This window comes from Tenrec ecaudatus, chromosome 1 (assembly GCF_050624435.1).
Source record: "Tenrec ecaudatus isolate mTenEca1 chromosome 1, mTenEca1.hap1, whole genome shotgun sequence".
NCBI lineage: Eukaryota > Metazoa > Chordata > Mammalia > Afrosoricida > Tenrecidae > Tenrec > Tenrec ecaudatus.
In genome coordinates, this window is record NC_134530.1 from 49697300 (window position 1) to 49713897 (window position 16598).

At 46.9% G+C, this 16598-nt stretch overlaps 1 protein-coding gene across 1 annotated transcript in view; it reads left to right on the plus strand.

Annotated features, from left to right (window-relative positions):
* Nucleotides 1-6197: 6197 nt before the first annotated feature.
* The window catches only part of RPS6KA1 (ribosomal protein S6 kinase A1), a 66858-nt gene continuing 56457 nt past the window's right edge, over nt 6198-16598 (plus strand). Inside the window, exon 1 of the mRNA XM_075552796.1 lies at nt 6198-6329. The gene's annotated coding sequence lies outside the window, so the exon portion shown is untranslated. The remainder of the gene's footprint in view (nt 6330-16598) is intronic.

Below are 16598 nucleotides of genomic sequence, written 5' to 3' on the forward strand. Positions count from 1 at the left end.
AAAATATATAGTACTAAAATTAATTTTCCGTTATCATTTTTTTAAAGACTCCTGGGGTCGAGGGGAAAATGAGCTGATACCAAGGGCTCAAGTAGAAAGAAAACATTTTGAAAATGATGGCAATAAATGTACAAATATGTTTGGCACAATGGATGGATGTATGGATTGTGATAAGAGCTCCCAAGAAGATTATAAAAAGAAAAATATTACTTCCACAAATCTTAAAAATTATATGTGGTGTTTTATTTAAACTAGACAGCTCTACTTTATATGCATTATTATCTAATTATTCCACAAATTATTTCAGCAAAACATACCGAATTCTTTACAAGTGTCAGACACTAGGCACGGGGCATAGCAGCAACCAAGGGAAACACAAATTCCTGCCTTTAAGATGCTTCCGGTCTGGCTCCTGTCAAGTCTAGCACTGCTGCTATAAAGATTACAGCCAGCCCCCCTCTCCCCCCAAATAAAGAAAGATGACAGTCCTGGGAAGGCTGTGGAACAATGGTAAGCAAAACAGAGGGCTTCCTCCTCATGAAGCTTACACTCTGAGAGGAGGCTGCTGTGGCCTTCAACACACAATCCCACCAACTGCTGCCTCACCCCAAGCCCCGGGAAGAGTACTGTAGAAAAGAACATAGAACTCGGTGGGGGGGGGAGGGGGGGGAGGGGCCAGGTGGCAGGAGGCGGGGGCTGGGGAGCCACAATGGTGGCTGAGGGAAGAGCACCTCATGGAAGGTTTGAGGAGGGAGCGGAGTGCTAGCTTTCTGCAGACAACAACTCACTCTCACCTGCTGCCTTTGGCTGCACATTCCACAGCCTGAGGTTGGCTTTCCAGGACTACACCAGGAGAAGCAGGAACTTGAAGTTGCCCGATTCTTCCCTCTTCTTCACCACCCCACCACCCCCTGTACCTTCCCTGACCCCATAACCATTTGACAAACATGTAGAAAGCGCCCCAGGTGGCCAGGGACCATGTTAAGGCAGGTGGGCAGTGGGATTGCAGTGGTGGGAGTCTTGCCTCACTCCCATGCGGGAGAACTGGGTTCCATCTGCAGTTGTGCATCCCCAAGCACAGTCACCACTCACACACCAGGAGGCTCGCAGGAACTGACAGCCCGGGGAGAAAAACTCTCCAGATTACAACGGGCCGATCTTTGTGCTTGCTGGTCACTATGAGTGACAGAAGCCAATGAGGGTATCTACTCATCAGGGAACAAAAGGGATACCTGCTCCACTTGGGAACGGACTGGTCTATCCCCAACGTGGTTCTGTGGCCAGGCCTTAATACCCATCATGCCTCGGTCTCGGCTGTGACTTCCTCACTGCTTGGCAGACTCCATGCCTCTGCCTGTTCACCTTGTCTCCAAAGCAGCCAGAGCCGCATTTTAAAGACACGATGCTGCACTTTGTAAACTTGTAGTCATCATGCCTATTCTCATCTTGGCCTCCTGTTTCCTTTGAACTCTTACCCGGTCTGTAAGTATCCGTCCGTGTACTAGTTCAGGTAAGAACTCGGGCTCTGAAAGTTACAGCAGATTGAACTCCCTCCCCAAATCCCACTGAGATTGCAGTATAAAGATGCCCACCCCCAACAGTTTCAATGGCTTATAATTCCTATATCATACAATTCTTCAGTTCATACGGTACACAAGCTGTGTAAGGCATTAACCCCATCGGAGGAGAATGAGTGAAGAAGCAATAGCAAAGCATTTGGAAGCTGCGACAGAAAGAGGAGAACCCAGTGTAGCCTACAGGCTCAGGTACCTCTCTCCATGGGTGAAGGGTATAAAACAAGATGTCGGAAACAGCTTAAGAATCAGGATGGTTAGAACCCGGGCACATCGTCCCCTGGCCCTGCAGAAGACTAGTGCGGGGGGGGGGGGGAGAGGGGGGAATGAGACATGAAGGTTCCTGGAGTGGGAGATATGAGGGCAGCAAGAGCTTTCGCTAGCATCCAGGTGATTCCCTATAGGTGATTCCCTATAGGACAGTGAGCCTGTAGGACAAAGTAGAACTGCCCTTTGTGTTTCCAAGACTTTAAATCTCTACAGGAGTAGACAGTCAGCCTCATCATTCTCCCTCCAATCAGACGATGGCAGGAACAGACACACTGTAAATGCTGAGATGCCTATCCCACAACTTGAATCCCATAAAGCTAAAAGCCATGGCTTTGCTCTCTAGACAGGGGACTGGGGAACATTTTCTCTGAGGAAATCTGATCCCGTCAAAGGAAAGACTGTTAATATTCTCAGAGAGATGAGATAACTGCACCTATAGTACAAGAACAGAATGCTATTAAGAACAATGACAAGAAAGTCCCTGGAAATCGGAGATTGAGTAAGGGAGTTGGAAAGTAAATTTGAGGAAATCTAGAAAGCAAAACCAACAAAGAGATGGAAAACAAGAGAGGGGAAGAGAAAACTAGGGGCTGGTTCAGGAGACCCAACAACTGAAAAATAGACATAAAAGAGAACTCATAGAAAGTGGATGGGTGGAATCCTCAACTGAAAACTGAAGTTCGCTCTGGAGAACTGAAGGGTGTACATTCCCATAGTGACAGTAGCCTCCACGTGCCCACTGCCGCGGATGCTCCACGCAGTAAGATTCCTATCATGGCCGGTCAGAACCGTGGGCACAGAGCGAATCCGACAGCTTTCAGAGGTAAACAGATGTACCATAGAATTCCATAGATTCCAAGAACCAGAAATACAGAGTAAGGAATTGCTTTGGACTTCTGAATAGCAACACTAAAAATAACGTTTCCAGTAAGAATTATTTCCCAATTCACCATGTTTTTTCCACATGTACAGTTGATCATGTTGCTCCACCACTACCCGTTGCCACGTCTTCCGACACCATAAACAGATACTTGATGCTTTCTCAACAATGACTCCTCCTTTTTCCTTCCCCTGCCACACCTGGTAACCACTAATAAATATTGGTCTGTCCATTGATCTCTTCAGAGAGTTCATGTAGATGAGATCACACAATGTCGGTCCTTTGTGAATGGCTGTTACTCAGCATCACGTTTTCAAGCAGAATGTTTCGTCCATATAGTAGCATGTACTAGGACTTCAATTCTTCTTATGATAGTGATGTAATCCATTGTATCTGTTAAATTATTAAAGGTGAGTTTGTGCTCACCTAGGGATGCCAAAAATATAAAAATAGTAATTAAGGGTGAGGACAGATTAAAGATTAGAGATATCTATAACCGTGGAAGGCTTCAAAAATGTCCCTGTGGCTCAACTTTCGGCCAAAAGGCAGGCCTACACGGCGGACCTTAACACCAGGGAGGTATTGCTTCTTGGAACAATCAGCCCCAGGCAGTGAGAAGGGCAGCATTGGCCTGTTTGCCCAGGTAGGATACTCAGACCACAGGAAGGGGTCAGAAAGGTCAGATGGAAATGGTAAACATGAGGTGAATGTGGCAAGAGTCCTCCTATACTTTGTGGAGATTGCCCTCAATGCCACAAGACAAAATGTACATGAATCATTGAAAGGAAACCAATTTGCTCCGTAAACTCTCACCTAAATCACAAAAAAAATAAGTCTCAAAAATGTCACCTCCCACATGGGCATTTCCCAAGCAGCTATTTCAGATTCTGCACTTCCTTGGGCCCGTTAAGTGCTGGAAGTGGTAGAGGGTGGGAAAAAACAGACTAGAGACTGAAGCAAAAGAGAAAACTCAAGACAAGTTTCTTCACGGCTATGAAATCGTAGGATTTGGGATGTGGCAGTCATAGAGGCATGCCTCCAAGACCCTCCTTCAGGGCTGGGCTTGTGGCCCAGGTGGAAGAGGGAGTTTGGGCAGCAGTCTCCAGCTCCTCAGGAAGGGCCTCAGACTGAGAGACACCAGGCCCAATCTCATCTCCACAAGCCATGCAGAGATATAAAGGCCTGGTAGTTTCAAACCAACCTGGGACACTAAGGGACTGGCAGCTTGGCCATAGCTTTGTCTGGCCCTCATTGGAACTCCACTTTCTATGTTGAAGACTCAACTACCTGACTTTGCAAGGTAGAGACATTGGTGGAGTGGAATATATATTCTTAACAAGAAGACAAAAACAGGTCAATTAACTCCAGGGGGTTGGGAGTAGGATTCTACAAGAAATTTTAGTTGGTGTTACTGTCAACAGTGACAACGCTGAATATTAAATATTGACCTAACCAAAAGTATAGTATTATGTTGGCAGTTTGTGGGTAGTAGGGATTATGTGTAAGTCAAGTGATGATTTAAAACTTGACCTTTCCATGTAGGAAATTAGAAAGGTTAAACAGAAAAAACAACCCACTGCCAAGGAGTCGATTCTGAGTCCTAGTCACCCTGTTTATGCAAGGTTCTGGAGGCTGTACATCTTTACAGGAGCAGAAAGCCTCATCTTTCTGCAGCAGAGCTGCTGGTGACTTTGAACTACAGACCTGTAGTTAGCAGTCCAGTGAGTACTTGACAGTGCCAACGTAGGGCTTACAAATCCAATCCACAGTTACCTATGCAACTTGGACAAATCACTGGCTTTGCCTGCTCTCTTAGAAGAGTGTGGTGAGAATTTGCTGGCATAAAGGCATGAGGTCAACGTCCAGCATATTGTCAGCGCTCTTTCACTGTTACTTGTTATTTTTAAGAACCGTGAATATAAAAGGGCTTGCATGATGTAAATGTTCTCTATGTAATTAGTCACCATTGTATGCTTCCTTCTGATAATACCATTGCACACAGAGTGGTCCTTGGTAAGGGTGGTTGGGGTCTTACTGCAGGCGGGAGAAATCGTTCTGTTCATCAGTGAAGAGGGTGTGTGACGGGCACTCACGCCTCCGCGGGGCACACTCTGGAGCAGGGCTCAGAGTGGCTGGAGGGAAGGCACCCGGCCCAGAACTCCGCTGCCATGGCAACCTTATTCCATCAAAAGGGGGCGTGGTCTCGAGGATCCAAGGTCCAGAGGGCGTCCCTTCCCACGGTCCCCTCGGAGGGGCTCTCGCAGCACCAGGGAGCTGCTCCTCACTGCAGCCACGAGATGGCGGCCTAGAGCTGAGCTCCGCGCCCCACCTGGCAGGTGGGCGGCTGCGTCCCGCCAGGTTGGGCCTCTGGGCCGCCGCTCTCCACTGCTCGCCAGAGCGCGCAGCTGCGCCAGAGACGGCATGTTCCGCAAAGCTCCCTTCAGTGCCCTCGCTGGGCCCTGCCTCTCACACCCCAGGTCGAGCATGCCCCGCTGCTCACGGGACGCGCTCTCCACCCTCGACGGCCATCCTCGGGGCGCCCCGCCCCGCCCCGTGCGAGTCCACGCTGCGCAGCCGACGGGCACGGGCCGGCCTCCTCGGCCCGCCCCTCCTCAGACTCGGGCTCCGGGCCTGTGGGGCCCACAACGCGCGGGACCCAACAGCGCCGCCCACGAGGGCTGGGCTCGAGCTCGGCGCCCTCGGCCCGCAGACCCCGAGTGCTCCTGTGGGGGAGGGGGCGGGCGGAGGGGGTCCCGTCGCAGCCCTCCGAGAGGGCACGGAGCACGCGCGCTCACGTGCCGGGGCGTGGCGTCTGTGGGCGGGGCCTGCAGGCGGGGGCGGGCCGCGGGGCGGGCGCGCGGGGGCTGACGGGAGCGGGAGCGACGCGGAAATGGGGGAAGGTGGGAGGGGCCGCTGGGCGAACGGGCCGGGCCGACCGAGACCGTGGCGGGTGACTAGAGGCCCGGGCGTTGCACGGGCCGGCTCTGCGGTCTCGTCTAGCCTGGCTGCCGCCCATTTGCGCCTCCACGGCGAGCTGGGCCTGTGGGCACTGGGGAGGAAGCGGGCACCCCGCCGTCCTTCCGGGCAGCGTTCGCGGACCTGCCCAGGAAATCCGGGGGCTCAATCCGGGCCCTAGATCTGGAGGCAACGTCGACCTCATCCCCCCACATTCCAAGAATGCCCAAGTCTGTCCCCCAGTATGCGTTGACTCGGCGCCGGTGGGGGCGGGGGCCACTGTGCAGTAAATGCCTCCCCGCTTCGCTTTGGCCTCTAGAAAGGTCGCCAGTCCCTCGCCTTGTCTTCCGCGGCCCTCTTGTGGCCCCGGCAGACCTTACACCGCTCCCGGAAGAGTCTGTGGGGGGAACTAGCAGGCTCCTTCCCGGTGAGGGGCTCTGAGGATTGAAGACTGGGCCGAGGTGCAGCCGCAGGTTCTGGCGGAAGCTCAGTTGCACAAAGATGGACGGCCTGGGTAGGAGCCCCTGGGTGTCGTCGTGGTTAAACGCTCACGAGCGGGGCCCTCCGCCGCTGCCACGGATCAGAACGAACTGAGGGCAACTAACCAAGGGCCGAGCCGCGCCCCTTTCCTTTCTGCCGATGTCAGCTTGGTAAGAAAAGTTTTCAAGTCACTCAGGCATTTTATTTATAAAATCAAACCTTTTCCAAAGTAACCATTTAGAAAACGACAAGCGCGCCCTCATCTCTCCAGTGACTGGAGTCAGCCATTTCCCTGTGTGTGCACACACCTAAAAGAGGGGATTTATATTCAAGAGATCATACTCTACTGTTTTGTAATTTGCGATTTTCATTCACTAGTATTCTAGGCACAGCTTTTCCCATGTCACGCGTAGATAGGCCTCATTCTTTTTTAGAGTTTATGCCCATGTTTATAATCATCTTTATGGTGTTTTAATTTTAAATTACAAACTTGTTCGCTAAAAAAAATAACATCAACTAATTTGGTGGGTGTGTCTCAATTATTAACCTATGTTTTAAACTGGTTCTCACCCCCCCTCCTCCCCCAAATATGATTTAGCTGTAGAAGAAACCAGGGCATTTGTCCAATCCAGGGTCCTAGGTTTCTTACGATGATTTGCTTGCTTCCTGGCAATGTCGTTTAACTTGTTCTCTGTTTGTCCCTTGTTTTTTCTAGTAAGCTAGAAGTTAGATGTGGAAGCTTGATTAGATTCAGGTTTAACGTTTTTTGGCAAGAATACCTCATTAGTGCTGTGTGCTTGTTATTTCATCATAGCTGAAGGTACATAATGTCTACCTGAAACATTTTCACTCGGCGATCAGTGAGTTCAGGGCTGTTGGTCTGTTCGCCCCATTATACACTTTTCACCTATTGGCTTTAGCATCCACTGACAAGCCAGTAATTTCATTAGGTGTTGCAAAATGGTGATTCTCTAACTCCATCTTTCCCCCACTCTTTTTTTTTTGCATTCATTAGCTGGAATTCTTTGCCAGGGAACTTTTCCTTATTTGTTACTTGATCATCTTGAATAATGTTTATATAAGAAAGGAAGAGTAATGCTTGATTCCCCTTATTTTTATAATGTGCTTGAACTCTTTGTGGAGTAAGTTCTGAAGAAGTCAGGGCTGGCAGGACACGGGAGTGGGAAGAGTACAGGACTTGGAATCGGACCCCCCACAGCCCCAGCCCCAGCACTCATTGATCACTGTGTGATCTTGGGTAAGCCTCAGCCTCCGTTTCCATAACTACAAAATGGGACAACTAATCTCCAATTTCCCTGGACCCTTTGTGGAACTTCTTCAAGGCCTAGATCAAGAAACAGTTTATATAGGAAGTAAAGTGTTATCATTGTGGAACATCTACAGCAGCTGTTCTCAACCTGTGGGGTGCCACTCCTTTGGTGGTCGAAAGACCCTTTCACAGGGGTCTCCCGATTCATCACAGTAGCAAAATGACAGTGATGAAGTAGCAACGGAAATAATGTTATGGTTGGGGGTGACCGTGACCGCGTGAGGGGCTGAGGCACGAGGAAGGTTGAGAAGCGCTGCTCTAGAGGATGCAGTTAAGCACAAAGAAGTCTCAGTGTGTGACTAGCACTTACACCTGCCCTGGCATCATTGGTGTGTTTGGTATCCCCAGCTCGGCTCTCAGACTGTCTTCTCAACATTCTCCAGAAGAGAAGACATTCAGCTGAGGGTGGTTCCAGCCAAGTCAAAGCACCTCCCAGCACGAGAGAGAGGGGGTTCCTGGGGAGGACGCAGGAGGAGGATTCCTCTGGTTTTATGTTGAGTTGGTGATGTGACACCAACGTGTTGTGACACCTAGTGCAAGCCACATATACTTCCTGAGTCAGCTTTTCAGACTGCCTGCCACAGAGGAGCTGTGTGAACCCACCTGGGCTCCGGGTGAACTGGCCGAGCCTCTTCTCTCCTGGGGCGTGGACTCATCCATTTGTGAAGGGACAAGGTCATGCATCCACATGCACATGGTCACAGGGGCAGGCAGGTAGCCTGAATGGAACTGGCCCAAGTTGTGGTTGTAGAAGGGGTAACTGGTGTCCCATGAGCCTCCCCAATCTCAAAAAGGTGTCCACTGCTGGCTGTGACAGAGCAAGGGTGTGGGCCCAGGGTAGGAGAGATTTTGAGAAACTTAATTAGAATTTTGGATTTTGATAAATTTAATGTATTTTTCATGTATATTTAATGTGAAAGTGATAGCAATTTGATATCTTTAACCAAAGTGGGAGCATGGCTCTAAAGAGCAGTTTCTATGTCATCGCTACCACTTACTGACTGTGTGTGCTTGAGCACCTCACCTCTCTGCCTCCCTCCTCCTGAGCCGAGAAACGGGTGTTTGTGGTGCCTCCCACATGGGATTGTTGTGAAGGGTTAAGTGAACAGGGCTGGGTTGTAGGTGAGGCCGAGGAGGTGCTTATCTCAGGTGCCAAATGAAATGGGGCACCAAAAAAATTGTGGGAGACAGATTTCTCCCAAGTTGTCTCCCCCAAATATATACCAAACTTAACTGCTTGCTACATGTGACAGATATCTATACACTTGGAGGTCATCAGGAGTAGGTCAGGAGTTATTCTCCCCAAGGGTTATCAGCCATCTGGAGCAACCAGTCACCACTGCTTATCCCACACAAGTAGGACCCACTCCCTTCTGATAAGGATAGCAGTTGTCTGTTTCTTTGTAAGAGACCCTTGAGAGGTCAAGCCTACTCAAGGGTGGCCAAAGTTAGGCCTCCATCATGAATCTAGGGTCTACCCATCTTGTCAAATGTATACCTCTAGTCCCTCCCATTCCTATGGGCACACCCCTAGCTCGTCCCCTTCCTGTCACACCCATGCCTATCGTACATCCCCTTCCTACAATGTGTCTGCCTATTGTACTGCCCCTTCCTGTGACCTGTGGTTCTGTAATCGCGCCCCCCTAAGAGGATCTAACCCTTGGCTAGCAATAAAGTTGGTCTCTCCTGCTCTGGCTCCGGGGCTCCCCCCACGAGCACCACCAAGCGGGGCTGAGGTGAGCACGCTATCATGAATTGTGTCTGGCTCCAGTACTGCAATCTCTCTTCTATCTCTCATGCTCTCTATGACTTCGCTATAATCTTTACTTATTGTCACTGTACAATTGTTCTACTGAACCTATGATGATTTGTTGGGGACCCTCCTTTCCCCCGCAAAAAATAATTAAGATGATAATGCAATTTTTTTTCATTTTACTTTTTGTAGAAGTGTATGCAGCAGAACATACACCCATTCATTGGCTTTTGTATGATTCAATATGCGTGGATATTCTTCACATATTCCCATTCAAGCTGTCTCTACTCCTCTTGTTCCACCAGCACTGACCTAGACTCACTACCCCCCAACACCTCGTCTCTGCTTCAGAGGTCCTGGGGACGGTCTGGTCTCATACAGAGAAGGCTTTCAAAGAGTGCAAGGCTCATGTTGACCATTCTCCACCAAGTTAGTGGAAGTGTTTAAAGATCACCTCAGCGGATGTTTTAACGCCTTAGCTTCAAGAGAAGGGAGCAATGGATCTGAGGGTTCCTCTAACCTCCGTGGGTCCCGTACGTTTAGATTCTGTAAGAACTTGAAATGTCCCACATCTCCCTTAAACAGAATTCAGCTGTTGACACCTTGAGCCGTAAATGTTCACCAGTGGTAGCTGGGCACCATCTAACTGTTCCGGTTTCGTGGGTTCAGAGGCAGCAGTTTGTGGAGGCAATGCTTCTCTAAGTTCCGGGCCTCCTTCCTCTCCTGCTTCAGAGGCAACTGTGCTTGTTAAGTGCTGTCCAGTAGGTTCCACCGCACAGCAACGCCTATGGATAACAGGACAGAAAGCACCATCAGACCTCCCATCAGCTGGTGTGCTGAGCCCATTGCTGCAGCCCCTGTATCAATCCATCCCCTTGGGGGTCTTCCTCTTTTTGACTTACTGGATGTGGTCATTCTATTACTCATTGGTCAATTTGAGAGGATGACTGTAGGGGTGGAGTTTAGCCTGTCCATCAGATGGTAGCCAATGAGGCCTCTGTGTGGGCATGGCCTTCCGCTGAGGATTCTGGGAATTGCTGTATTTGTTCCTCCTTGGAGTTGGGAAGCACACTCCTCAGCTCACTCCCTTGGAGACTCTCTACTGACAAGGCTGACTCCTTGCTAGACATTCCAGAGGAGAAGCCACATGGACACCATGTGGTGCTGCCCTGGGTGCTGGAAAAGCCACATGGAGACCCCAGCCAGTGCTGAGATGCTTCCAATGCCATTGGACCCACAAGACTTCCCACTCACTGGCCTGTGATCTTCCTGCATTTGGTGTCATTGCATGTGTTACATGAGTCTGAAGATAACTTTATCAGACATAGATAATATCAGACTTATAGACTTGATCTGAACTGGGCTGGGATGTTCTCATAATACACAATTACTCCGTATATAAAGCTCTTTCTGACGCACATATGAGCGTGTCTGTGGATTTACTTCTCTAGTCTGCACAGAATAACACACCAGGTATGTGCTTTTCCAGGGACTGGTGTCTCTGTGCTTTGGCCTCTACCACTGCAGGCGGGGAACATATGCACACTGTGCTGGTGATGCTTGATTCTTGGTGGTCACAGAAATCTAGTTGTTCCTGTTTCTGAGATGGCTGTCTTAAACTAAGAGGAATGACAAAACCCAATCCCTGAGTGAGAGTCCTCTACAACTTATTTGCATGGTCCCATCCAATCATTTGGTGGGAGTTATACAGGAGAGTCATAAGTAATTTCATTTCACCTTGTCACTCTGAGTGAAAATGGACGAAGCCCGTTGGCGTGGCGGTGACCTCCACAAGTACTGATGGCCGATACAAGTAACGTGACACCCTTAACAGCTTCAGTCTTGTCGTGAGACTATTATGATACTTATCGTGACATCTTAGGACACTTGTCATGATATCATATCTTGTTGGCTCAACCGGCAGCGGTTTTTGTGTTCTCAACAATGAGTTGCGATTCATCTGTGTGTCGTAGTCTTTGATTTTCATCAGCAAGTGCTCCAAGTCTTCTTGCTTCCGTCTTTCGATGCTAACATCACATTCTTCCTTAGGTAGGCCGGCTTCTCAGCCTTCACACACACTCAGTATGCTGCAAGGACGGAAACCTGACATACACCTCTCCTGGTTTTAAGCCGTGTAGTATTCGCGTGTTGTATGTACAGGTCCTGCAGGAGCACGATGAAGTGCTCTGGAATTCCCATGCTTCTCAAGGTTGCCCACAGTTTGTTATAATCCACACAGTCAATAAGTCAACAAGTAATCATTTTTCTATTTTTCTCCCTTTCCCTGCTTTCAGCCAAAACCCATCTGACATCAGCAATGATAGCCCCCATGCCAGGGCCTCTTCTGAATTCATCGTGAATTCTTGGCAGCTCCCTGTTGATGGCCTGCTGCAGCTGTTTTTGAATAGTCTTCAGCAAAATTTTACTTGCATGGGATCGCTATGTTATTTTCAATAATTTGTGCATTCTGTTGAATCACCTTTCTTTGGAGTGGACACAAAATATGAATCTCTGCCAGTCATTTGTCTTCCAAATGTCCACTGCTGCCTGGGCTTGTTAAAACATTTCAATCAGTGTTCCATCAATTCCTGGAGCTTTATTTTTTACTAATACCTTCAGTCACTTGAGTTTCTTCCTTCAATATGATCGGTTCTTGATAAGATGCTCTCAGCAAAGGCAGTGAATATTTAATGTGGCTCTTCTCTAACTTCCACCAAGTGACCTTTTCCTTCATGAGCCTGGTGAGGAGGTGGGGGAAGATAGTGATAGGATTTCCTGTGAGTAACTGTGAACAGGATACCTTGGAATGTCATCCTGCTGCATATAAAATGAGCCCTCTTCTCAGCGGGCTCTCAGGAGGAGGGATCTCATTACCAGCAAGAGCCAGGAGTAGAGTGTGTCCTCTGGACCCCCGATCCCTAAGAAATAAACCTCCTGGATCAGGAATGCAGCTGTATCCTCAGAGGAGCAGCAGCAGATCCCAGAGCAGGAGCATGGCGCCGAGTTAAGGACTTCCTAACCCATGGTGCAAATAAGTGGAGTGCTTTTGTGCAGGAGGCAGAGTCTGCGGAGTGGGTGCCTCTGGGCACTTAATTGGGGAAGTTGAACTTGCTGACCTATGGAAGTGGAACTGAGGATCTTCAGGCTGAGGCTTACTGGAATGAGTGCTGCAAGGAACTTAGATCAGGGAGCTGGGTTTGCCGACCCATGGAGCTTGAGCTGAGTGCCTCTGGGTTAAGGCTTTACAGTGGAGTGGTATACCCATTTGGGCATTTATTGGCAGGCTTGACTGAAATATTGTAACAACTCCTGATGAACAACTCAACCCTGGGCATTTCTCACTGGCACGACAACTTGTTAACGTCTTTAATAAACCCTTTAGCCATGAATTTTTATCTGTGAGTTCTGTGTAGCCATTGCAATGGATATTAGATCCTAGAAAGGTAAAAGAGAAAATAAGACAACACACTACCTCTTGAAATGGTCAAATGTTGATCAATTCTTTTTGATACAGTGACTCTGTTCCTACCATCTTCTTCTGCTAGTTCCTGCATTGTTCAATATTGTGCCCATAGACCCCTTCAGTATCACAACTCGAGGCTTGAATTTTTTCTTCATTTCTTTCCGTTTGAGATATACTTAGCATATTCTTCCTTTTTGGCTTTCTAATAAAGACCAGTTACTGTGTCTAATAAACTCACTTCCATGGAGTTCATTTCAACTCATTGTGAACAATTATTGTCTTAGTTAATGCAATCTTTTTTTTCTTTTTAAAATAATTTTATTGGGGGCTCATACAACTCTTACCACAATCCATACATACATCCATTGTGTCAAGCACATTTGTACATTTGTTGCCCTCATCATTCTCAAAACATTTGCTTTCTACTTGAGCCCTTGGTATTGGCTCATTTTTCCCCTCTCTCCCCACCTCCTCTCCCTCGCAAATCTTTGATAATTTATAAATTATTATTTTTTCATGTCTTACACTGTCCAATATCTCCCTTCACCCATTTTTCTGTTATCCGTTCCCCAGGGAGGGGGCTATATGTAGATCCTTATGATCGGTTCCCCCTTTCTACCCCCACCTCCCTCTTCCCCTCCTGGTATCGCTACACTCATGATTGGTCCTGAGGGGTTTACCCTGTATTCCCTGTGTTTCCAGTTCCTATCTGTACCAGTATACATACTCTGGTGTAGCCAGATTTGTAAGGTAGAATTGTGATCATGATAGTGGGGGGGGGGGAGTATTAAAGAACTAGATGACCCCTAATAAAACAATTAAAATAAAACTAATCAAAAAAACTAGATGAAAGTTGTATGTTTCATTGGTGCTAAAGTGTACCCCGAATGGCTCGTCTCCTCCCTGTGACCCTTCTGTAAGGAGTGTCCAGTGGCTTACATATGGGCTTTGGGTCTCCACTCTGTACTCCCCCTCATTCACAATGGTATGATTTTTTGTTCTTTGATGCCTGATACCTGATCCTATTGACATCTCGTGATCACACAGGCTGATGTGCTTCTTCTATGTAGGTTTTATTGTTTCTCAATTAGATGGCTGCTTGTTTATCATCAAGCCTTTAAAACCCCAGGCATTATATCTTTTGATAGCTGGGCACCATCAGCTTTCTTCACCACGTTTGCTTACGCACCCATTTGTCTTCAGCGATCATGTAGGGAAGGTGAGCATCATGGAATGTCAGTTGAATAGAAGAAAGTATTCTTTCACTGAGGGAGTACTTGAGTGGAGGCCCAATGTCCTTCTGCTACCTTAATACTAAACCTATAAAGATATGCACATAGATCTATTTCCCCATTGTCATATATAAATATATTTACATATGCACATGCCTGTATTTAGACCTCTATAAATGCCCTTTGCCTCCTAGTTCTTTCCTCTATTTCATTTTACTTTCCTCTTGGCCCACTAATATGCTCAGACTTCATCTGGGTTTCAGTAATTCCTTTTCGTTACATTGCCCTTGATCAAGCCCTAACAGGCCTCCTACATCCTCCTTGCCACTGATTTTGGATCACTTGTTCCCTTGTCACTGGATTTGTTAACACCTACTTCCTGTCCCCCGTTAATGCAGTCTTTTAAGAAATCAAAAGTAATATAGAAAAAAATCCATGATGAATGAAAAGTCAACATTTAAAATAAAGACAAGCTCAACCTTGAACTTGCATAACAGACTCGCTCTGATCCCAGCTGGACCCTGTCTTTATTCAAAATTTAAAACGATATGAAACAAGAACTATGTGGAATCAAAATGACATCAGTAACTTGAGAAGTTAGATAGGCACTTCAGGGGCAGTTAACACAAACAGGAGGAACAGCACAGGAAAGGGGTCAGAGTAGCTACACCCCTTGAGGACTGTAACCGCGCACAAGACTGGATGGTGATAGCCTGCTGGATGAGTGTGTGTCTGCTGCGTATAGGCTCAACAACAACAAAATCAAAAGAATTCAGAAAAAATAAATGTATCACACCTTAGAAAGATGCCTGCTACCCAGTAGGTGGCTCAATAAGATGATGTGCTAATGATGGACAAGATAATTAATGACAGGCCCTCTTGGACTGTGGGTCCTGTTCTGTCTTCAGGCTACTGGTGTACTAGTATCATCGACGCCATGTCATTCTAATGGCCACCTCATTGGACAGGAAATCTTCAATAATAATTCATGAAATGCTTACTAAAATCACCAGAAAAGAGACAGCGGAAGTATTCTTTTATTGTGCTCACAAATATCCTCAGACCAATACATTTAAAAAAATAAAAATTACATGGGGAGGGAGGGAAAAAAAAAAGAGGACCTGATGCAAAGGGCTTAAGTGGAGAGCAAATGCTTTGAGAATGATTGGGGCGGGGAATGTATGGATGTGCTTTATACAATTGATGTATGTATATGTATGGATTGTGGTAAGAGTTGTATGAGTCCCTAATAAAATGTAAAAAAAGAAAAGAGGAAAAAAAAGAAAATGATTAGGGCAAAGAATGTACAGATGTGCTTTATACAATTGATGTATGTATATGTATGGACTGTGATAAGAGTTGTATGAGTCCCTAATAAATTGTTTAAAAAATAAAAATAAAAATTACAGTATTAAAGGGGAAAAAGTAAAGACCAATAGTTTTTACTTATATTAATGCATTTTTGACAAAAAGAACACACACACAAACACACACACACACACACACAGGAAGAAAGTTCTCCAAAGGAATGCCCCACGGGGCAGAGAGGGAGCTGCCCAGACAATGACAGCATGGAAGAAGCTCCAGTTCCCTCCTCTGTCCTCACAGTGACTGTGCTGTCATACCTTTCAAACCTGCTGTCGACATGCAGGGACATGGGGGCACGAACTGCTCCCAAAGCCAGCTTGACGCATTCCAACCCTCTATACATCCACTCTCAAAACAAAAACCATGTGCCTAGGAGTCAATTAATCATGTGCATAACTGGGAGTTCTCCAAGTTAGCTTCCATGTAGAATACAATATTCATTAAGGGTTTTAAAATTAAAATATGCCAATATCAAGCTTACACCTGTGTCATATTCTTACAACTCACCAGTGATGAAAGCAATAATTTAGGACTTAAATCTGCAGCAAGAAGTCTCTTTAGGGAGAACAATTTCATGGCTGACATTGCCCAGAATTGCCGGGGAAAGCTGCTCATAAAAAAGCAGACCTACCCAGTTTTTAAAAAAAAAACAACACATTTTATTGAGAGCTTTTACAGATATCATACTCTTTCCTAGTTAATCACATCAAGCAGTATTGTACAATTGTACTACAATCTGTTTTAAAACATTTTCTTCCTTCTTTAAAAACATTTTATTAGGGGCTCATACAACTCTATCACAATCCATATATACATCAATTGTGTAAAGCAGATCTGTACATTCATTGCCCTCATAATTTTCAAAGCATTTGCTCTCCATTTAAGCTCTTGGCATCAGGTCCTCTTTTTTTTCCCCCTCCCTCCCCGCTCCCCCCTTCCTCATGAGCCCTTGATAATTTATAAATTATTATTTTGTTATATCTTGCCCTATCTGGTTTCTTGATTGTTGTCAACCCTCCTGATTTTGGGTGCTTGCTAGATGAGCCACCACCTTGACCTGATTTGCATCTGCCTTAGACTCCCAGTTTTCTATTTTTGGCTAAGTCCTTTCCAATGCTGACATCCCAGGGCCGTCTACTTCCGGCTCCACAAGCTGTTTTAATGCGTGTGACTCAGGGCAAGGCAAGGCATTTCCCTGCATCTCAGTTTCCTCATCTGTGAAATGGGAGCAGCAACTCTTCCTCCTGCCTCATCCCGAGGAGGCCCATGAGGTGGTGTGGGTGAAGCCGCTCT